General features: G+C 37.2%; 1 long non-coding RNA gene across 1 annotated transcript in view; it reads left to right on the top strand.

Moving 5' to 3' along the window:
* LOC104006929 (uncharacterized) overlaps positions 1–24,593 on the top strand; it is a 312,910-nt gene that overhangs the window by 43,208 nt on the left and 245,109 nt on the right. The window contains exon 3 of the long non-coding RNA XR_010158110.1: positions 10,126–10,298. This is a non-coding gene — a long non-coding RNA (uncharacterized LOC104006929). The remainder of the gene's footprint in view (positions 1–10,125; positions 10,299–24,593) is intronic.

Below are 24,593 nucleotides of genomic sequence, written 5' to 3'. Positions count from 1 at the left end.
ATAATTTTAAAAATTCAATTCAGTATGGAGTTTGCAGAAAAAATGAGAATCTGATTTATATTCTCCTTAAAAGAATCAACTACTCTCGAATTTGACAGTAGCAGAGCAAAACCATGATAAGATACAGAGAAAAAAAAATTAAAGGGAACTTTTCATTACTTCCAGTTTTCTTATCCTTGATCCAGGCTTCCAGAACAAATGTAATGCAATATTATCTTTTTGGTGTGGTCGTGTTTCTTCCTAATTGAAATCTACAATTGTATTATGGTTGCATTTAGATAGATTTAATCAAATCCTACCCTGCTTTCAACATTGAGATCCAAGTTTATATCTCAAGCCCATTATGTACTGTATGAGAGTCCATCCACTAAATAAATGGATTATAGTGATCATGACACTTTTCTTTTTAAAAACAGAATATCAGATCTTCTATTGTTGACACTTCTTGAAGATAATTGGGAAACTGGGTTGCTATTTGGTCCAGTGTGTAATGAAAGGCAAGGTGACTTATTCTCCACAGACTTGCACGTTTCCAAGTATTTGTTGGACTGTAGCCACCAGGGGTAGAATTTTTAATATTTTTTTTCCTAAATGTAACATTTTCTATCAAATGAGCTAAATTATCTCTAATATCTTCATGACTATCTTATTCCATTCCATTACAGACTGGACAATTGTAGGTGGCTGTGTAACGACTTTGCCCTTTTGTCAGTAGCTGAATGAAAATTAGACCAGACTAAAGAGACAGGCTGGTGGGTGTAAACATTCAAAAACAAAAATTGCTTAAAAAGAATCAAAGGTAGTAACGATTTTCAAAGGCTGCAGTTCAGCAAGAGAGATTTGAAGTCTGGAAAGGATGCAGCGGTCATATAGTAATGGAAAGTGTAGAAAACTTCAATATATTCATGGTTGGATTTTTCTTCTTTGTGAATAATGGATAGTGTTAGCAAAATATTCTTTCTTGTGTAATGGAAATAACAATTGTCTTCAATTCTTCTTCCAATTTTTATAAAATTTCAAATAGTAGCCAAATAACTAGCTATTTATGCCTCATCCTTCACCATATAGTTTTAATCCCTGGACATAAAAATATGGTTTACCCAAAGGTGTACAGACAGGAAGAGATTCATATAGTATAGAGACACAGAAAGCCTGTAGATTAGGCTCTAGGTTTTGCATGCACCATCTGGTCTCTGTTCTCTTGAAGATGTGTATGGTTTATCAGGGTTCAGCAGGTGGAACCTCACCACCTGGGTGTGGACTGTGAGCCAGAAGATAAGATGTTCTCAACACCCATAAATTTCCATTCTGCTCTGAGGGAGGGATGATTCCACATTAAAACAACAATAGTATATTGCCTGTGATAGACATTTGGTTTAGAAATATTAATTATAATGAGAATTATTTATTTCTGCTCTGAATTATTTTTACTTTTTTTGCTTGATAGTATTTGTTTATACAAAATAGGTACATAATCCATTTATATTACGAAATTTTACAGTGACATTTAGAATGCCTATCCAAGTTCTATTTTAGTGGTCTTTCATGATCACTGTTGTGGTTATCTTTATGAATTTGTAGTCTCTAGGTGGCAGCATTTCAAGTCTTTAAAATACATGTTTTAAAGTATACCAAAATTGAGGTGTTTCTGAATGTGGCTAGTGATGTTTTGGGGAAGTGTGGCAAGAATGCCTAATTTGCTGAGAAAAATCAAGGACTGGTTGAATTTTCAGGACACATTTGTCATTAATAAAAATGAAATTGACAGGAAACCAACTGACTGCCCACAAATAAAAGAAGTTTGTGTTTTTGTTCACAGCTGGGGTTTCCAAGGATTGACAGTGTGAGTCTCCATACACCATACTCTCTAGAGTGCTGGGGGAAAGAAAACCTCCTCCAGTCATTTTTCTCAGAGTGTCTGAGTTCAAAGAGAATTCTCTGCTGCAGTGGTCTGTGTGGCTTCCTAAACAGGGACATGGCCCTGGGCTGCATGCCCAGAACAATACAAGATTGGCTGCCTGTCATTACAAGAAACATTTATTGACTGCTTATTATATGCCAGCTACAGTCTACTTACTTTACATGAACTTACGGATTTATTCTTCATGATAATCTTAACAAGTAGCCACTGCTATTCTCCATTTTGCAGATGAAATACTGAGGCTCAGAGACTTTGCCCAAGGTAACACAGCTGGCAAGTGGCAGCACTGGGATTTAAACTCAGCCAGGCTTACTCCACAGATTTTTTTCTTATCTTCCATGGTAGACTGTACAGTCCAAGCCAGGGAAAAGGCCTAGATTGAGAGAGCAAAGTACAGCAGCAGCTATAGTGTGGCTTTCTTGGGCTTAGGAGAGAAACATCTTTATGTTCAAGGTTTTACAAAGAATTCTTCTGAAGACTTTGAGTCTACTTTCTGACCTGGCACTTCAATTCAGCTCAGCACACATTAATCGAGTGCCTCTTATGATCTAGGAATCCATGCAAGGCACGAAGCACAGAAAGACAGGTAAGGTACAGATAAGACTTTACCCTAAATCTTAGAAAGATGCTCTTTACTTTACAAATGTCCTTAGATGACAATTCTTTGCCAACATTCTTGAAGCAGCAAAATGATACAGTGAAAATACAGAGCTCCAAATGCATGCTTGTTCTGTACTAGAGGTTAGACTTCCTTTTTGATCCCCTCTCAAGTCATTCAGTGAATTACAACAGATGCCAATATCAGATGAATCTGATTCATAGTGTCTTCTCTGGCTATCTGCAGCAGGCTACGTTTGTTGGAAACTGCTTATTATCCTGCTGGCTTACTGATGAGCTTCTCAGACCACAAATATGCAATAACTTTAATGAAAGAAAAAAAGTAAACTTTCTTCTTCCATTCCTGTATTTTAGATTATTTTTGACTCCTGACCTGTTCTCTAAAATAGCAAATACCATATAGAAAAAGCTATCAGCTGATAAATAGTTTTGCAAAAAAAAGACATAGCAAAACTGCATCCCTAACAATGAAGGCATCATCTGAAATCATATTTGCTATCAAATTTCATAAATTACATGTAACAAATAAATGAAAACCTCATACTTTAACTGTTTAGCAGAAATTGCAACTTGATTCTATGATTATTTTTTACTAATGACTAGGAGCAATTAATTAGGGAGCTTGGAAATTAGAAATGTGAGAAGAATATGTTTGCACTTAAACAATTTGTTCATAAAATGGACTTTAAAAAATTTATTATTTCCATGTCTCTAAAACCCATAGCTAAATAGTAACCTTTCTGGAAGAGATTGTTTGGGGCCATGCCATTGGGGGAAACCCAAGCACTTCATAATAATAATAACAACCATTGAATTAATATTCAATCAAGCTGTATACTAAGCTCATGCACCATCTCATTCAATCCTCCCAAACATCTATCTTACAGAGAAGGAACTGAGGCTCAGAGAGGTTACCTTTCCAAGGTCACATAGCTGGTTGTGATAGAGTAGAGTCACCAACCTGGGAGGCTTGTCCAACAAACCTATGCTCATGCCTACCTTCCCGTCTCTTCGACAAAATCATTTTACAATTACTCGTTGACTGTACTTAGTACCCATTCATTCAGTATATTGGAACTATAAGCCTTTACTGACTCCCTGAATTTTTGTGGATTTATTGTGGGAAATAAATTTATTTCCCAATTATATACTCTCACTGTTCCAGATGCTTTTTCCTTTCATGACTTGTCACAGTTGTCATTTTGCAATCATTTGTGTGGTGATTTCATTAGTGTCAGTATTAGCTATTTATTGGTATAGCAAATTACTCCAAAACTTTGTGGCTTAAAGCCATAATTACTTATTTTCTCTCATGGCTTCTATGGGTCAGGAATTCAGACAGGGCATGCAGGGATGCCTTGCTTCTACTCCATGATGACTGAATCCTCAGCTGGGGCTGGAATCATCTAGAGGCTTGCTCACCCAAGTGTCTGGCAGTTGATGCTGCCTGTCAGCTAGGTGTCTAGCAGAAGCTTTGGTTGGAACATCTATGCATAGCCTCAGCATCAGTCCTGGGCTTTCTCACATAATGGCTGTATCCAAAGGCAGGTACCCAAGACAGAGGGAGAGCACCAATGAAGAAACTGCATTACCTTGTTTGTGAGAGGGAAGAATGGGATAATTTTATTGAGGTATAATTTACATACCATATAATTCACTTATTTTAAGTGTAACATACAATTCAATGTTCCCACTTGTGCCAGATATGGTTTTATTTACACAATTTTGGTAAGCTGGTGCACATGTTTCTTGCAGCTATTTTCTTTCCTGTTGGAAGGGCCGTTGACTCATCTGTAGATTTTCTATTGCATGGTTGTCACATTTTTTAATCTTTCATTTGTGGTTTCTCACTCTTAACTCTGTCTTGTCTTAACACAGAGATTCTGCATTTTTGCTTGCTCTTAGGTGCTTACTTTCATCCGTGGCCATGTCTTGGCCTCTGGCTTTTGGGTATTTTTCTGTTTTTAATACTGCCCCACATTGAAACTATTTTTATCTGATCTCTGGCTTCTGATCATTTTTGGGTATAGCACACTCCCTTCCTTGTTTGGCACTCTATGTACTAGCCTTTTTCCCTTTCACTCTTTGCTTTCATTCCTGCCTGCATTATAGCTCAAGGTCTTAGAGTTTGTTCTTAAGTGGTATACAAATGGTAGAGTATATAGGAAAATAAAAGCATAGATATTTTTCAAGATTTATACCATTAGCATTCATGTGAATGGACACATAATTAAATAAATATCTACTCATATTAGGATTAATGATAAAGTGAAGATAATTAGGTATTCTTGAGGTATTCCACAAGTCACTTTGACATCTCTTGACGATGGGGTAGCTTATTTGAAATGGGGTCCTTGATTGGAGAAAAAGTATTTTGGGTTCCTGGGCACCATTCTCCCACACACACATATTCTGTATGTTTGTCAAGAACTTTCTTTACACATGTGACTAACTCAAAAGTAGTCATGCAAAATAACTAATAAATGTGGCTTCTGTTGTTGTCAGGCAAGGAATTTCATCTGTAGACCCTGTTGACTCATGGCTCTAAACAATTCCTCCCACTTCATTGCAAACGAAACTCTGACTTCTGATTTTGTTCAGGTGTATGACTGAAATGTGAGCAGGAAAGGTGGAGTTAAACTCACACTCCCTAGCTCTAGGCAATAAACAATGAAGTGAAAGCCTACACTCCTCCTTCACCCCTTGGGAGGTGTGGCATGGTGGCAAGAGCTTGGAGGTGCTGCAGCTATTTTGTGACCACGAGGGGGAACCAACAAAGTAGCAGGGAAGCCAACCTAGAGCTCTGACTTATTTTTTTCTTTTGAGATGAAACTTTGCTTTTTTTCTCTGCCTGATCTCAAACTATTGGGCTCAAGCAATCCTTCTGCCTCAGCCTCCTGAGCAGCTAAAGTAACCAACTCTGAAACTTCTTCTCCAAGGAGTCTTGGTAAGTGAGACACTAAAGTGTTATTAATGTTTAAGCCACTTTCACTCACATATTTTGTTACTTGAAGCAGAAGGGCTCCTAAATGACACAATTCCTAACTGTGAAAAGAACAAATCATATTTATCTCTGTTGGCAACAGAGTAGAAGTATACAACTACTTGCTCTCATTACCAATCTCACTATATGCTGTGCATTATTCCTAAGATTATTATAACTTATAATTTTTCCTTTGGAAATTCAGAGCTTATAATAGCATTTGAAACTTCTAGACACCTGAGGCCATAATGACTGTGTGTTAAAGAAATGTTAAGGTAAGATTATACATAAAAATGGTTTACCCAAGTTTTAGAATTTATGCTTTCATATATTAAAGGAGATAGGGAGAAAATTCTGAAGATCTGAGGAGAGGATTTAGGAAACAGAAATGTTTAGAATTGGAAACTATAACATATCTCTATGGGAGGAGCACAGACTGCTAGGCTAGGGATCATTTTGTACTGCCCAATTGTGTGCAGGACTCCCACTGGAATCAATCAGAGTCATATGCAAAAATCGATGGCAGATCTTGCCCTGAAACTGTAAATGAGGAAAGCTGAAAAATCTGAGCTATTTCTTGATATATGTCTGGGAATGCAGCAGGCTTTGGGGAGGTCAGATGCTTGATAGAAACAAATGTGCTTGAAACTCTAATATTGCTGGATAAATTAACAAGAAAGCGAGAATCCTATTCATTGTCTTTCTTTAAACTTGGAATGATTTGTTATTTTTTAAAAAAGGCCTCCAGCACTGCAATTATTATTTTTTCCAGATGGTTGAGTATTTTAATGAATAATACTCAGTCTTTGAAGAAATGGTATGAAATTAGACTTTTTTCTTTCCAATAGTCTTAGAAAAAAATTTCTTTTCTTTCAGGCCTAAACTAAACCTGTGTGCCAGAGGCTAAATTCTGTGCATGATCATTTCTGGAACAGAAATGTTCGGTGAATAAGTGCTGTACCAGCTGCTTTATGGGGAGTCTCCTTGACTACTAGAAATAGAATAAAGAAAGCAAGGTGGAACATCTGGCAACGTTAAGTGTCAAAAATCCATTTTCAAAGCCTTTTGTCATGGGGGTTCAAGGGAATAAATAAAAGCGTTCTTCTAAGTCCTGGTATGATTCTATATGTTAAGCAGAAGTTGTGATTTATGAAGAAGAAGAAGACTTGAATCGACTAGGTAACCTAAACAGAATCTTGCTCATAGTCGGTGTTTATTAGAAGTTTGTCTTATCAGTTGTAATTGGAGAGGGAATTTTTAAAAATTTTGCTTTTAATCTTTACTCTGAACCAGGCCATCTCTGTAATTTATAATCTCATCATTTAGGGGGTAAGTGGTTACTGTATTTCTGTTGTATCTTCCTTGTGGGACACTTTTCATCATTTTTATTAGCATTTTATGACTCTATAGCATGTATTAAGTTAGTATGAGAAATTTACATTATACATTATTTTAGGGTCTACAATATGAGATCCAAGGCAATTTTGAGAAAAAGTAAAAGTATTAAAAATGATCTGACGTTTTTTGGTCACATGAAAGTCATAAGAGACGCTTAGTGGATAAGAGCAAATGTGTAGACAGTCTAATATCTGTGGATGTAGCCCTCAAGAAATTTGCAGAATGTGTGACTTCTACAGTATTGTGTAGAATTTGGGGCTTTAGAGATCATGTATTCAGCTCTTTCTCTTACATATGAGGAACTGGAGGAGCTCAGAAAAAGTCCATTATCTTGTCCAGCACCATACTTTGGGTTTGTGAAACAGGAAGCGAGCCCACATCTTCTGATCTCTGTTCAGAACAGAAGTCTTTAAGACTATGTCATAATATTAATTTCAAATCTCTCTAAATTTCTCCAATAGTCCACTGGAGGTCTGTCATTTTATAATTATCTATAGCCTTGTTTTTCAAGAACATTTGCAGGGTTACAGGTTCAATTAATTAACCCATCATTACACAATATTTGCATGTGTTATTTTGTCCTAAAGCAACCTCTTTAAAATTTCCAGCTTACTTCTGATTTCTGTGTTTTGGGATTTAGTAAATTATTGTGCAATATATTTATACTCTTTATAAGATTGCTTCTCTTGGTTTCAATGGGTTTATCAGAAAATGTTGCTATAATTGATCTCTAAGGTCCAACCCTAGAATTCTATTAATCTATATACAATTTCTATTTATTCTGTGGTTAAACTCTCCCTGGTATTAGTATGTTATTGTGTTTCTTTCATTGGAGGATAAAAGCTTTCTTTGTGTTTACTAAAATAATTTTAGACATGAATGGCTAGAAATATTTTTGGCAAGCTTCTGCTTCATCCCTGAGTTAAACTGGGTTTTAAGACTGACCAGGAGAGTAACACCATTATAGTCTTTTAGAATGCCAAGAAGTCTGGATTAAAAGTAAGTTCCCGAGCTAACTGCTGTCTTTCGTGTTCCTTAGTGTAGGTCTCTCTTTCTGATCTCCCCGTCCTTGGATTCTCAAGTGCTAGAAATGCAGAACCATTGCTCATTCTACCTTCTCCCACATCCAACCCCCCACTTGCCTGTACTTATTGAACTGCCCTGGGGCAGGTAAGCTATGGCCTCATTCTCCAAAGTTCCTAGGGCCTTAAAGTCTTCTGTTGTCCAGAGCTCCTAGACATGTCATTTTAGTGGTACAGGTACCAGATAGATGCTCAAAGACTTCTCAGGTTGTGGTCTTGGGCCTGCACTGATGGGCTATGAACATAAATTATATCAACTGTAGGGCATGGGGTGGGAGTCAGTGCTACAGGAACTATGGGCCCTGGTTTTTCTAATGTGTCAGTGTCAGTGTGAGGGTGACTATACTGATGATGAGGGTGAAGAGAACCAAATAGTAAACACTACTGGGGAAAACTTGAAATCTGTGCTGATGAATATAAAACAAGGAGAGGAAAATCAAGGTTTAATTTGGCTATGCAAAAAATACCAATTACTTTTGTGACCTAATTTTAATTTAGGTTTATTTATTGAGCAGCAAAATAATAATTGGTGTATAGCTAAATATGTCACATAAATTCTATTATAAGTTTTATTGTTCCATTATTCAATTTTACTCTTGTACACTCATTCCCATACTCGTGCAATGGGATTGTTTCAGATCTTAACAAAAAATTAAATTACATCCTAAGTTAATGGTGAGCTTAAAGGATTTGTGTGAATGTTAATGAATACCCACCTAGGAACTGTCAGGTACATACAGGCAGATTTTGTGAAGCATTTTGGAATGGGGGACTTAAATCAAACATTATTCTTTGAACAATTTTTTTATAATAACATTTCTTGTTTGTTCCTACATGTTCATTGATAAAATAATGAAAAAAAGAGTAGTTCTTTATGCATAATTACAAGATAGAAAGATAAGCAACAGTACCATTTTGGTGTAAAGTTTATGATTGTTTATACACACACACACACATTTTTTGGGGGAGCAAAATTGCTCTCAACATTCTACTTCTTTTGTTTTTACTTTAAAGTATTAGCTTTCCTGGGTTAATGACGGTATTGCCATAACTGACTTCATTCACCCCCAGTTCTATGAATCCTTATTTCATTTTCACTTATTTTTGTACACCAATATAAAAATTATTTTTAATTCACCATTTCATACCTAACAATGTTTTGTGAAAATTTTCATGTTCTTAAATATTACTTAATATTATTTAATGGCTTTGTATTATTCTATTGTATGTTTATATATGTCATAATATTTTTCCTTAATCTTTTTTAAACATTAATTTTTCCATAATCTTTTTTATACATTAAAGGCTACTTTAAAATTTTTCCATTGCTATATTTTATGCTGTTATTGTCCTTGTACATAAACTGTTTCACACATGTCTGATGATTCATGTACAATAAATTCCTAAGTGTGTAATTTATAGGTCAAACAGCCTCCCAAATTTAAGTTTTTATAAATACAGTGAAAATGACCTCCAGAAATGATATACCAGTTTATATACTCTTGAATTTTAGCTTAGCATATTATTAAATATTTATTAATCAAGTTTAACATGATAGCACATTATTTTAATTTGCATTCCTTCCTTTAATAATGTTTTCATATACTTATTAATCACTTGTACTCTTTTGTACATTTTTGTGATTATTAATCTTCATTCCTTTACATATTAACTTTTATTGTATAAATTTATTTATTTATTGTAATTGTATTACAAATTTATTTTCTTTTGTTCCTTAACACACTAGCTGTGTAATCTTGGGACAGCTATTTATCTTGCCTGTACCTCAGTGTCTTTAAAGTAGGACTGAATAATCTAGAGCACTTCTTGAGTCAATGTGTTCTGAATCTAAAAAGTGGCTCAGATTCGGGAACTGAGTGGGAGTGTAACTTTTTGTTGGGCTGGCCACTCTCAGTTTCCAGCTCTTCCATTGCTTTTTATCTGGTTGTAGACATTAAGCAGCACCATTGTTAGTTGCATGTCTGTTTTTCTCCTCAAGGTACAAAGCTCTCTTAACAACTCCCTGAAAGTCAAAGCTTCTAGATTACCCTCTGGCCTTGCCTGTAGTTAAGGTGTTTCTGGTGGCTTAGTACCACTACCTGAACTACTATCTTTTATTACAGGGTCCTCTCTTCCCCACAGACATGAATGAACCAGCTCTATGACCACGTCTCCCATAACCAGCCCCGGCCTGCAAAGGCAGCCACCACAGAGCCTCTTAGTGATGTATCAGCGCATTCCTGATGGACGGTGTGTTACTTGGTGTTCCATTCTCCCAGTGAAACATAATTCTCTGGTCAGTATTCTGATCTTTCACGTCTTGTCTAGCATGCCCACTTCTCTCAGCCTCTTTTTTTCTTTCCTCTACCACCTGTCAGGTGACTCTGACATTTCCACCTCACTCAGCATGGGCTGTCACTTTCCTCAGATTTCCAAGAGCCACTCTGGCAACAAATGTACCCACTCCATGAGGTTCCTGCCAGGTGGTTAAATATTGTGCCTGGAGGAAGTGATCCAAGTCAATACATCTTTGTTTATGCAGTTGTATATGCCAGCCTTCTTGACCAAAGTGCCCCATAAATGCAATACCAGAGGTACTCTCCTGTCTCTCACTGGTAAAAGATAGATATTTCTTGTAGCTTCTTTGGTGTATAGCGTACTTCCTCCCTCATCAGGCTTAACATGCACCCGTGCAGGTTATGCTCAGATGTATTCTAGTTTTAAAGCTGCCATCCAGAAAAGAAAGTAAGGACATCTCCCAAGAGAAATACCTGTTTCTTTGCAGGGGTGGAGCCTCTGTGGCATCTCCAGCAAAAGGATTCATGTTTTTGTTTCATGGTTTTCTACCCAGGGCCCTGATCTTAGGCCAACACACCTTCCTCAACTGAGTATTGAATCATCTGTAGATCTCTGTGACTTAACTTTCCAGGTCTTCAATCTGCTGCTCACTAATGTCTTGTCTTCCATTTTGTAGGCTATCAAACAGGCTAATGGCTTTCACACTTAGCCTTTAACTGCACGACAGCCCTCAGTTTCTTGTTATTCTTTTGTAGTTTATTCCTTTGTAGCAGGAACCTCCAACCTCTGTCGTCTTTACAGACACTGCTGCCCTTTATCTTCTAAAGGCCGTCCCAAGGCACGGTTGGTGACCTTTAGCAATTCAGTGTCCTGATGCCAAGGCTACCCTGCCTCATATACCACGCAGGATGGCACCCTTTTAATGAGGCTGTGCAGGATGGCACCCTTTTAATGAGGCAGTGAGTGAGCTAGTTCCCACACCCCATCAAACTGCTTTTCTTGGACCACAAGTGGCAGGTACCATTTATGCTTGTTGAGATGTTCAAGAGGCAGGCACCAAGAAAGAATTAGACAGTGTATTAGTTTCATTTGGCTGCTCTAACTAATGACCACAAATTTAGTAGTTTTAAACAGCACAATTATTACAGTTCTGGAGGCCAGAACTAAAATCAGTTTCTGCCTGAAATTAGTTTCACTCGTCAAGATAAAGGTGTCAGGAAAGCAACACTCCCTCCAAAAGCTCTAGGGGAGAATATTTTCCTTGCCTTTTCCAGCTTCTGCTGGCTGCTCGCGTTCCTTTGTATCACCAGAGTCTTAAAATCTCTCTGTCTCTCTCTCTCTCTCTGTCTCTGCTATTCATCACTGTAAACCAAAAATAGAATTCTAAGCCCTGCAACCATCCAAATGGATCCCTCCTCTTGGTCAAGAGCATTCCAAAGCTAACCTGAAAAACTAGCTTAGGCCACGATGGGAAAGGGCAGCTGAACAGCCCTCATTATACCCTCGTCCCTTTTGGAATTCAGGGCCAAGTAACCAGTATTAACATTAAAACAGAGACCTTAAGACTGATAGAACAGATTCTTTAAATCTGAATAAGAAACATTTACAATCTATTCGCTCTGAAGCTTGTTATCTGGAGGCTTCATCTCTATGATAACAATCTTGGTCTTCACAACCCCTCATGGTAACCCCTACATTTCTTTCTTTTGATTCCAGGTCTTTAGATAATAGCTCAACAATGGCCAGTCAGAAAATATTTGAATCCACCTATGTCCTGGAAACCACCCACTCTCTCTTCCAGTTGTCCCACCTTTCTGGACCAAATCAGTGTACTTCTTACACGTATATATTGACATCTTATGTCTCCTTAAAATGTATAAAACCAAGTTGTTGCTTGAACATGTTGGGCACATGTTCCCAAGATTTCCTGAGGGGTGTGTCACAGGGCATTTGTTACTCATATTTGGCTTAGAATATCTCTTCAAATATAGTACAGAGTTTGAGTTTTTTGTGGACATCACACTGCCTTCTCCTCTGTTTATATTTATGTCAAACTTCCCTCTGCCTCTCTCTTATAAGGGCAGTTGTGCTAACTGCCCTTTAGGGCCCAGCCAGATAATCCAGGATAATCTCCTCATCTCAGGATCCTCAACTAATCACATATGCAGAGATCCTTTTCCCAAATAAGATGCATTAGAAAGTTCTAGGAATTATGACCTGATATCTTTGGAGGCCATATCTGAGCCTACCACAATAGCAAGGGATTTATTGGGGAAAATAGCTCTGAAAATAAGGGAGAGAACCAGAGAAGATGGAAAAAGCCTTCAATGCAGTTCTGACATCTCTGAAATGGAGTGACAAGGAAGGGGCAATGTATATAAAGAGTTTCAGACTGCAACACAATTTCTGAAAAGTTTTGTCCAGTCTGATGAAAAGTCCTTGAGACAAAGTGCTCCATTTAAAAAGTCCTGTGTCTTCAGGAATGGGCCCGCATCAGTGGGCCCTCTGTGTAAAGTCATTGGCTAAATGCAGCCCATTGGAAGCGTGGCCTGGGCAGGATGTGGTGGTGGAGCCAGAAGGGCAAGGGCTTGAGCTGTCAGTCATTTACACTTCCCACAGCAGTAAAGCTGAGCAATGAATTTTCATGGCCATGACATCCATCCATGTATCTCTCCATCAGATCTTGTTGCCACCAAACTTCACATTCTTAAAGGTCACCAACCAGCTGTCCAACCCATTAGCCATTAACCGATAATTAGTTTAGATTTATACCTTTCTGATTTTCCTTTTATGCTTTCCATAGATTATGCTTGAAGTTCTGTTCAGTGGATTTCCTTCCACTACTCTCTTTCCTCAAAACCTCTAAGCAGGACTATGATAAAAACAGTGTTATACTCTTGGATGGTGACAGAACACCTTGTAGTTATCCTTAAGCAAGGCCTGTGCTTTTCCCTCCTCTATCAACCTGCTATAAGGAACTTCTTATGAGTCCATAGATATTGATGAGGTAAAGGCGTCAAGGCAATCAGGGTATGTCCCATGGAGTCTGATTCACTAGCTCATGTGATTTACTTTGACTATCTAGACCATCTTCAGCCTGGTCCTGAGTGTACCATTTCAGTTGAAATGTGCAGTGCTGCTACACATATCCAAATTTGTAATTTGGCACATTAAATAAGGCCCAGTTCATGATGGAAGGCTTAGTTCTGTAATTCGTGGTGTAAGGGCTAGACACCTTGTGACTAAGCAACCATGGATTCCCATCATGATGTCTTGTGCCTCTGTCAGACCCAGTTCCAAGCTGAGACCTGGTTTCAAATGAAGGATAGTTGTGGGAAGAAAACAGCACGTCCTTTTCCCCAAATCCTGAGTCTGTGTTGTGATTTTTCTATTAATCCTTCTCTCCACCAAATACACTTCAAGTATCATCCAGTCTGCCTGCTCATAAAGCCTAAATGACAAGGCCACTCACCCCACAGCTTTGTGCTCAATGTTGAGCCTTTTCTCACCTGGGAACTCATTTAAAGCTGGGTGCTTTACATATTACCTTGTACATGGGTGGGGGCAGTGTACCCAAATATCATATATATTCTCTCTAAAATTTAAAAAGATCTACCAAGCACTGAGCCTCTTTCTTCATAGCAGGATTGCCAAGTGCAGCCAAACTTTCTCTCATCTTAGAGAGGCTATCTTGACCTGCCACAGACCATCACTCCTTTAAAAACTTCTTCTATGTGCAAGTCTCTGACTTTCGTGGAATTTATCTCACCTCCCTCTGGCATGCATATATCTTTCAAAAGCATCTATTTTTTGCTACTTCCTGATCACCAGGTCCAATTAGCATATTACCATCAATGTAATGAACCAGTATGATGCTTGTGGAATATCAAGGCAATCAAAGTCCCTCTAGGATATATTAAGACTGAGATCTGGAGAGCTGACATAGCTCTGAGTTAAAAGAGTGACAGCGAATCATTTCTAATTTTCTCGATTACTTGTTATAGAAAAGAAGATGTTTGCTGGGTCAATGACTGCATAAAAGGTGCCAAGGGTGGTGATGATTTGCTCCAATGGTGATACCACATTTGAAATAGCAGCTGCAATTGCTGTCACAACCTGATTAAGTTTATGATAATGCATAGGCATCCCTGAACATACATCTGTCTTTTGTATCAGCCAAATAGGGGAGTAAAAAGAGAATATAATAGAACCCTCTGCACCTTTCATGTCTTTGATGATGGTATTATTCTCTGCAACATCCAGGGATGGATGTAGTATTGCTTTAAATGAGGTGAGGCTAGGGGATGGGGAAACCGGTAGAGAGCAATGAATCTGGCTTCTTACAATAATAGCTCTGACACCATTGATTACAGAACCAATGTGCAGAAGGAAATAACCACAGAATGGGTGTACAGTCGCAGTGGATCTACTGTGAGATGGACTAAAACCAAGACTCCAACTATCACCTGACCTCCACAAGACTCTTGTTTGACAAGGGTAGACTTTCTTGTCTTTGTGGGTCAACATCAGTTCAGAGTAGTATTTTTCAACATCTGAATGTTTACTTCCCTTTTCTCAGTGTACAGTTACCCTGGTACACAGCCGTGTGTTCCTCTGGAGAAGGCTTGGAGGAAGAGTTTTAGTAAACATCTGTGGCCATGTTCACGGTCTTCCTCAAGTTCTCCAACTAAGGGATTAGGGGATCTGAGAGCTAGAACTGGCTAAATGGTCTTGTATTCCCATTCCAGTGACTCACGTCAAGTTTTTGCCACTTAGACTTAGAATTTTTTCACAGATACATGTCAAACAGTATTTTCATAGCTGCCCATTAATTTTATTCCTAGGGATCTTCATACTCAATTAGCTACCACCAGAGATCCCTTTAGGTTAAAATACTTTGATTACTGCTCCGCCCCATTGGCTTATTACGGTAATTGCACACAGCTTGTCTCTGATGATTAAAGACTGCCACCTGGTTTATATCCATCTGGAAATGAAACCAGGGAGCCTAATTTTATGAAGGCATCTGCAAACATCATCTCTAGCCTAAAAAGAATAGCACCATCGAGCTTTTTAAGAATGTTGTAGGCTGGGTGCAGTGGCTCATGCCTGTAATCCCAGGACTTTGGGAGGCCGAGGCAGGTGGATCACTTGAGGTTAGGAGTTGGAGACCAGCCTGGACAACATGGTGAAACCCTGTCTCTAATAAAAATACAAAAATTAGCTGGGTGCGGTGGCATGTGGCTGTAATCCCAGCCTCTTGGGAGGCTGTCGCTTGAACCCAGGAGGCAGAGGTTGCAGTTAGTTGAGATCACGCCACTGCACTCCAGCCTGGGCGACAGAGTGAGACTCCATCTCAAAAAAAAAAAAAAAAATTAGAATGCTGGTCTTCTTCACCCCAGTGCATTTCCTAATATCTTGGTGAAGGAGATGTTCTCCTGGTACCAACAGGAATGGCTAGATTTGGCTAAGCAGATTGCCCGTAGTAGTTTCATTTCAACATTATCTCCCTAAGCCTTCATAGTCACTCTTTCTACTGTAGAATGCCAATGTCTGGCATCTATCTTTATCCTCTTTTTGTGTCAGCCACTGTTGAGTCCATACTTTAAATTTTATCCAGCATTTCCAGGTATTTTGTATTTGGAAACTTTTATGATTATATATATTTATAAATTGATTTAACATATTTAAACTTTTATGATTATATATTTATGTATTGATTTAATAATGTATAAATATATATTTTATATATAATTAAACATATTCATATTTATATTTTGAGATAAGGGGTCTCGCTATGTTGCCCAGCCTGATCTTGAACTTCTGGCCTCAAGGGATCCTCCCACCTCAGCCTCCCAAGTAGCTGGGATTACAGGCATAAACCACTGTACCCAGCTCTTTTCTGGTTATATATTCTGCCATAGTACAAGAAATACATTATTTCTATGATTTAAGATTAATATTTATATTATTTTGAATGCCTTCTACAGTTCATTATTTTATATCCCCCCTAACTATAAAAAGGCCTTGTTATGCTTTATCTGTTAAATATTCATTACCATATTTTTAATATTGTTTAAAGTTTTTGAGTATAACCTCCTATTATCAATTCACAAATAAATTTTTATCTAGTTTCTTTCATGTTTTTATAAATCTTTGATTATGCTCTGCATTCTAGCAAGTTTCTTAGTATTGTCAGCCTACTTATCATTTTGACTATGTAAACTACTTTATTCCTCATTGCATTTTTTACTCCAATTGCTATATTTTATATTTACAATATCTTGAAATTTACATGTTCTTATTTTGTTTTTGTTTACTACTCAGTTTTCTGTTTTCTTCTGCTTTTAATTGAAGTGATGCCTTCACTGATCCCACTGAATATTTGCAATATATTTTAAAATGCCTTTGTCAAACTATTTTATGGGATGAATTTCACCTGGAGTGAATTCCTATACCAGTTATTAATATTGTTGGTTGCCTTTCCTAGTACTGGTATTTCTATTGTTCTTTTTTTATTGCTGTCTAAAAGTCACCACAAATGAAGTGGCTTAAAATAACACACATTTATTATCCTACACTTTTCATGTTTTAGAAATCCAGAAACATCTAGATCAGAATCTAACAAGCTGCAATTAAGGTGTCCAACAGGGCCGAAGCCTCCTCTGAGACTTGGAGTTCTCTTCCAAGCTCAAGTCATTGTTAGCAGAATTTATGTCCTTGCAGCTGTAAAACTAATGTTGGCCTGTGTCTTCAAGGCCAACAGGACTTAGGATCTTTGACTTCTTTTAAAGAACTCACCTGATTAAGTCAGGCCCATCAAGGATTATCTCTCTTTTCATGATCTCAAGTCAATTGATTGAACTTAATTATATTTGTGAAGTGTTTGCACCTTTGCCATATAATGTAACTTAATCACCAAAGTGCCATTAATCATATTCACAGGCTCTGCCTACACTCAAAAGGAGAGAATTACATAGGATATATCAACCAGGAAGTAGAAATCTTGAGTCATTTTAGAATTCTGCCTACCACAGATATATCATGGATTATTTTGGGGGGGAACATGACATTAATTTTCAGTGGGAGATTTTTCTTTTCTTTGCTTTCTTTACCCATCTCTGTGGAATGGTATTGCTGCTGCCTCCACTCTGCCTCTTGATTCCTAATCCAAAACCAGGTCTTGCCATTTTTTAATGCTGATTTTCCATGATGATGTTTGGAATGCTGTAGACAGAGAAAAGGTGGTGGGAGAGAGAAAGGTTTTTGGCCTTATGTCCTGATCAAGTGCTGTTCTAAGTCTTCTGCCTCCCTAAATAGAACTATAATCCCGGGTGGCACTCTGTAAGATTTTTTTTCCTTATTTTAATAATATTATTATTTATTATTTTCAAGCTTTCTTTCAGGATTTGCAGCCAAACCCAGACTTTGGCTTCCAAAAAAAACATGAGCCTGGCACTGGTTTTACATGGAGGATGGTGGTCTTCTAGTTTCCTCTGTTCCCACTGTCAACTTCTGCTGCAAAGCCTAGCCATTCTGTACATTCAGTCTCCATTGATCATTGTGCTTTTCTGTCCATTTCTAGACCATCATAATGTTTAACTGTTAAGTTGTTTAATTTTCTTCTTTTAATATTATTTTCCTGTCATTTGTACATCTCTGGAACAGAGGCAGTTTTCAAAGTGTGAACTCATTATGCCATTTTCAGCCAAAAGTCCCTCAGTGTTTTTTTTTTCTTATGAAATGTATTTAGTTGGTTATTATTTTGGACTCAAATTTAGCATCTTTGTGCTTTAAAGAGGTTTCAACATAAAATCATGAGGCCTACAAATTTAGAAAAGGTTAGACTTATTTCTTAAAAAGGATTATAACCTGCAGGCTGGTAAGTGGGCCTCTGGCAGGGACTGAAAACAAGCACTTCAAGGGAGGAAAGGTGAGACAGGAATTTATGCTGAAGGGGTTGGCTAAGTATATATATTAAACAGGCTATGGGAATAGCTATGAATATTCATGAACAGGGGAATGCACACAGGATAGTAAGGAAATATGTATGTTACATATGTCTCATGTTCACTTTGGGGTGGAGACTTAACATTTAAATATATTACAATTAGGCCTTACACATCAAAAGGTGAAGCAGGGACATGAAGGCACTCAGTGTGCAGCTTCTGTAAACTGGCCAGAACCAGTCCATGGTTGATGGTCTCTTATCAGAAGAAAGTTACTGAAATCAGTCTTGTCCAATCAAAGCTGTAGTTATGCCTTGTGGAACAGGCAAGGAGGTTAGTCAGTGTCTGGTGGTGAATAAGCTGTGATTGGTAATATATTGCTTATCTTGAGGCCAGTGTTTGTTTAGCTGCTAGAGAAAAAGAGAAAACTTGCGGCAGTTAGCGCACAGTTTATTAAGTGTGGGGGATGGGGGTGTGACTTAACCCTCGCCTAGCATGGGCTTAGAGGTCTCATTTATAATTTGGTATCTTATTGCCACAAGGAGTCTGTTCCATCATCCGTCTTATTATTTCTGTTTTAATGTTAATGCTGGTCAGTTGTGTTTGGGTATAATGAGGCATGTCTGACTCCCTGTTAAGTCATGGCTGGGAACACAGCTTTTAAGGTTTCTTTGGGCACCCATCGGCCAAGAGGGAGTCTGTATGGTTGGTTGGGGGGCTTAGGATTTTGTTTTTAGTTCTCAGAGGCAATATAACCCATTTACGCATATTGCATAACAAGTAGATTTGGTCTTTTTATTATATTAGCTATGCCTGAGAGTTTTGTTAGTGGGCGTGAAATGGCAATGAGAAATCTCATTCATGAGCAGTCTGATGACTAGGTTCCATCCCTCTGGATTATTGTATTTATTTTGCCCCTAAAGAATTTTTGAAATTAAAATACTTCTTCATTACTAGAAGAAAGTTGACTTTAAAAAAAAAATTAAAACAGAGAATACAAGAAAATGTCTACATGAGATTTAAATGGAGGTTAAATCTTGATCTTTCTATGAAGAACCTGCCTGAAGAAAGGCTAGCTGCTGTCTCTTCTCTAAAGACTTTTGTTGTGTGCAAGACAGTGACTTGTTTTACCTGTTTTCTCCAACTGCTACAAAAGGCTTCTAAATGTCTGTTTCTTGTACCTGATGAGTTAAGGGATTTTTAAAAAATAAACTTTTAATGTAGAAGAATTTTAGATTTATGGAAAAATTAAATACAAACACAATACAGACAGATCCTGTTTCCTCTAAAGTTAACAACTTATACTGCCATGGTACATTTGTCAAAAAACTAATGATACTTCACTTTAACTGAATTCTAAACTTCATCCAGATTTCACCATTTTTTCTTCTTTTCTGTCTCAGGATCCAATTCAGAATGCCAGATTTCATTAGTCATAATAAAGATATTTAAAAAATGAAATCACATAGATCCAAATACATTTTATTTGACAACTCTAAATCAAACTACAGCTGTGTCTAGGATATATGAGTTCAAAACATTTTCTGTGGAGAAGCTTACTATTAGGGCTATGACAACATCACACTTAAGGAAATAATTTCCACTGGTTGCCCTGATACTGTGGAGGGCAGTGAAAGTGGAGAAAAATAAAAACATCAAGGCATTGGTGTTATGTTTAGCTTTGCCTTCCAGTGGGTAAGGATTTGTCACTAATACAGAAAAGAAGTATCAGAAATTGAGGATGGGTCAAAATGACCCAAAGGAGAGTCTCAAGATGGGTATCAGAGCCTTTAACACCCCAGAGGGCTGGGCTCTCTAAACTGGTTTCCCTGACTACTGGAAGACTCCTATTCAGTGGAGCTGAATGGCCAATTGTTGAACATTTGGATAAGTGATTGAGGAATGTACTATGTCTTAATACAGGGGTGTGTAGTCACTAAGGAGGCACACTCTGTTCAAAGGCCCTTAAGTAAATTAAAGATTTTCGTCACAAAGGTACAGCCTTATTTATCTGTAAAATCTTACCTGCGTCTAATTTTGAGACTCTTATTACTAGTAGCTAGGAGGGGTGGAACTTTTCAATACTAAATGCCCTTACGCTTAACTGAACAAGTACAAGGTTCAGTGGACTGCATATAGCAGAACTTCAGCCTGGAGTCTGACGTTCCATCACATACAGAGTCCAGTGGGGTTAAGGATTTAGGAGTGGCTTCTCTTCCTACTCTTCTCGTTCCTCCAGCTCTTCTGGCTCAGCTCCAGAGCTGCCTTGTGAAGCTTCCCCTCTCCTAGTCACTAGGAAATTCAAAGCTCCTCCTTATGACTTTCTCTGCTTTTTCTTTCTCACCTGCGGTGACCATTGATTATGGTTTTCTCCTCAGCTTCAGAGGAATTATTATTTACTTCCAGCTGTTTCTATTTTAGATAGGGCTGGGATTGTGTGGGGGTGGTTGTATTTTGGATTCTGTGGGAGAGGAAGCTGTAAAGCAATCAGACATACCACAGAGATATAGCACAGTGCACGTGTTCTGTGCATTATTATGCTAGGAGCACCTTTGTCTATTTCTCTAGGTTTAGCTGCAGTACCAAATGCCTACTTTTATTCTCCTTGCTTAGATATGCAACAGAAATCAGGAAGGAGTTTCACATTTTCTTTTTTTTTTTTTTTTAACACTTCAAACCTTTTATTTTTATTTGAAATATAAAAATGTATACATAGTTTCATATTAACTTTATATATTCTAATTAAAGTTTCCATAGTTATTCTTGTGTAAAAAGGATGAGTTCATGTCCTTTGTAGGGACATGGATGAAGCTGGAAACCATCATTCTCAGCAAACTATCGCAAGGACAAAAAACGAAACACCACATGTTCTCACTCATACGTGGGAATTGAACAATGAGAACACTTGGACACAGGGTGGGGAACATCACACACTGGGGCCTGTTGTGGGGTGGGGGGAGGGGGGAGGGATAGCATTAGGAGATATACCTAATGTAAATGAGTTAATGGGTGCAGCACACCAACGTGGCACATGTATACACTTGTAACAAACCTGCACGTTGTGCACATGTACCCTAGAACTTAAAGTATATAAAAAGCAAAACAAAACAAAACAAAACTAAATGAGTACTTGGGAAAATTTGGTAATGGCAAATCATTGAAAAATGCTCAGGAATCGGGGTGTAGGTAAAACAATGATAAATCTGGAAATAATCCTTAAAATTTGGAAGGGTTCTTTACCCGTGTTGCTTTACAATTAGCTTAAAATTCCCGTTTCACTTTGAAGAAATTTAAACTGGAAATCACAATTATTGTATTTTGACTGTGGAGTTTGACATTTTCTAGGAATCAGAAATGGAAAGTAGGGGTAGTGGTACGAGGATGAGGAAAAGACTTTCTTCTGCTTTACTTGTTACATGCTTTCTATTCTTCAGACTTCCCAGTTTCTCTTTTTTTCTTTCCTGTTTTGCCCATTTGGACTCTCTGTGTGTTGGCTTGTTTTTCTCTTCTGGTGAATTCGGAGGTCTACATTCTATTTTTATTGTATGAGTGGCTATTTTTGACACTTTATACCATATTTGAAGCCCTTTCTCTCTATTAATCAATGTCGAATATGAGAGAATGTTTATTGCAGAGCTAAAATTCAAGCCTAAGCACTTTCATTCTAGCATTGTTGCTCTTAATTATTCAGCTCTTAAATGCACATGATGCTGTTTCAACCATTTTTAAATTAGGCTTTATTTTTAGCATTATTTCCTGTCCTTTTAATTCTTTTTAAAATTTAGTTTTTGAGACGGGTTTTCACTCTGTTTCTCAGGTGGGAGTGCAGTGGCTGTTCACAAACATAATTATAACTCACTGCTGTCTCAAACTCCTGGGCTCGAGAGCTCCTTATGCTTCAGTCCCCTAGTAGCTGGGATTACAGGCACCACAACACCCAGCTATCTCCTAACCTTTTAAACAAAAATCACGTAGAACAAGATTTCTTGAACAGGGGTTATATACTTTTGGATTGTAACTTGCCTATGTTTATTTTAGACAGTAAAGAATAGTTTGTTTTACTGGAATGTCTTTTATCTAGAGACTTGGAAAAGTATTGTTGAATCTTTGTTGAGATTAAACATGTGCATAGCTATGACATACATATACACATGTATGGAAATTAGCAGAATTCCAGTTCTAGTTTTTTGTGTCCATCTGTATATATCTGTGTACACTGTATGTGTGTGAAAGAGAAAGAGATATTACTTAAAAAGAAAAAATATGCAAAGCATATATGAAAAATTTGGTATTTTATGTACTCCAGAAAACAATTAGTGTTAGATTAGTGTACTGGGTGAAACAAAGTGGGGCATGCCATGATGTTAAAAATCTATGCTCATTCATCCACCATGGACTTTGCCATGGCTTTGGCAAGTCTATCAGACAGAGCAACAGGGCTGGGTAATATTTACCTAGTCTGTGGAGGTGCATATGCTGCTTTTTTTATTCTTAAATAAAAGTTACCACTTATAAAACATTACTTCTTTTTCCCACTTTAGCTAAGTCTCAACCAACAAAAACTCAGCAGTATCAGTTGAATCCATTCAAATTTGTGCTGCAATTGTGCTTTATTAAATGCTTATTTAGAAACATATGACGTTGCTTCCTTCCATTTTCAACCAAAGTTACTTTTTCAGAGAAATATCCTCAATTGTTCATTTTTATTATTTTACTTGTCCTCCTTTACCTTACTCATTTGCCTTTTAAAATGAACATAAAAATTCTATTTCTGATGAGAACCTGGATCTGTGAAGCGCATTCACAAACAGAGTGAAAGTACAAAGCATGGTAAGAAAAATCAGAACAATATGAAATCATCATAGATTATGGTAGATGAAGACATTATCCCTAAGTTTTTCATAATAAACTTGACAATAAAGGTGATGATAGCTCTTCCCAAACACAACCACTAAATTGTTACCAAGCAGTAGTTATCAATCTAAGGAAACTTTTGATGTACTTAGATGTCAGTTTAGTATAGGCTTTTAGTATTGTAGAGATGCAAATGAACCTAAATCTCGTGTCTTTTATGTAGGAAAACAATAAGTAATAACTTCATGAAAAAAATCATTCTTTCTGTACTATTTCCAAAATAAAGTGCTTTCATGGAAGATTTTTCTGTTTTCTTTTTTCCAGTCTCCAAGTTCAGATAATTCATCAGAATACATCTCAATATACATATTTTAAAATTAATTATGCCTAGAACTCTAAATTTTTAATCTTTTGATTTGCAGACCCACGTTTTTCTTCAGAGATAAAAAGCTTTCCTTGATTAATTGTTGAACTGTTAATTTCTTCTATTCATCTTTTCTTTGAATTCCTGTTATGCATAGGTTGAATATTTCACCTTTGCCTTTTTATCATTTGTATCATCTAAACTTCTCTTTCTTTTGTAGGTGATTTTTCTAACTTTTGTCCCCTAATTAACATACTTAAACCTTCTCATACAATACTTTCTGCTACTCTGTGTTCCAAACATTTTTTCCCTTTATTATCTTTTAACAATAAGCTATTTGAAAGAGTTCTGCTTCCAGAAATGGTAAGTTAGCTTATTCGGACAACTGAAGAACATCGAAGCAGTTGTAAAATGACTAAAGGAGTTGGAAAATTATGAACAAAGTATCTGACAAAAGGGACTGGCAGAGCTATCTTGCTAGTGAGGGCTTGCAAGGCTATGATATGAAAAGAAAGAAAGACCAGGGAGGTGTGTGTTAGGCACTAGTCTTACCTTTCTCCTTCAATGCACTTGCCAGTTTGAAAGGAGTGACTGAGAGGCTTAGAAGCTATACAGAACTTCTAGGCATCTCATACTATTGGCAAATTCCAAACATTGGAATTAGGGCAACAAGTAAGTATTTTAGTAAATAAACTAGGCTTTCAGTTGGAACACTGAAGAACGTTATACTTTGAAAATAAGCATAAAGATTAACAGACACTAGATCTCACAAAGCCTGACCTCACCTGAAAATCATTTCCGTCTGTGATTAGTTTGAGGCGATATACTTCTGGACTTATTCCTGGCAAAGGCAAAGTTCACTGTGGACGAAGAAAAAAAGTAATTTCATCTTCAAATGATTTCTAGATATTTCCACATATAATGTTGACACAACAATAAACAGTAAAACACAAAAGTAAAAATAACTGATTAAAAACCAAGGAAAAAACCTAAATATATCACAATGAGATGCAGATATTAAAGATAACAGACACAAATTTATAAATTACTGTGATAATATATTTAAGACATTCAAAGTTGACATATTTAACCAGAGGACTAAAAATTTTAGCAAGAATTGAATGAA

This window comes from Pan troglodytes, chromosome 5 (assembly GCF_028858775.2).
Source record: "Pan troglodytes isolate AG18354 chromosome 5, NHGRI_mPanTro3-v2.0_pri, whole genome shotgun sequence".
NCBI lineage: Eukaryota > Metazoa > Chordata > Mammalia > Primates > Hominidae > Pan > Pan troglodytes.
Note: the sequence above shows the minus strand (reverse complement) of the source record. Positions and strands in the feature narration are given on the sequence as shown.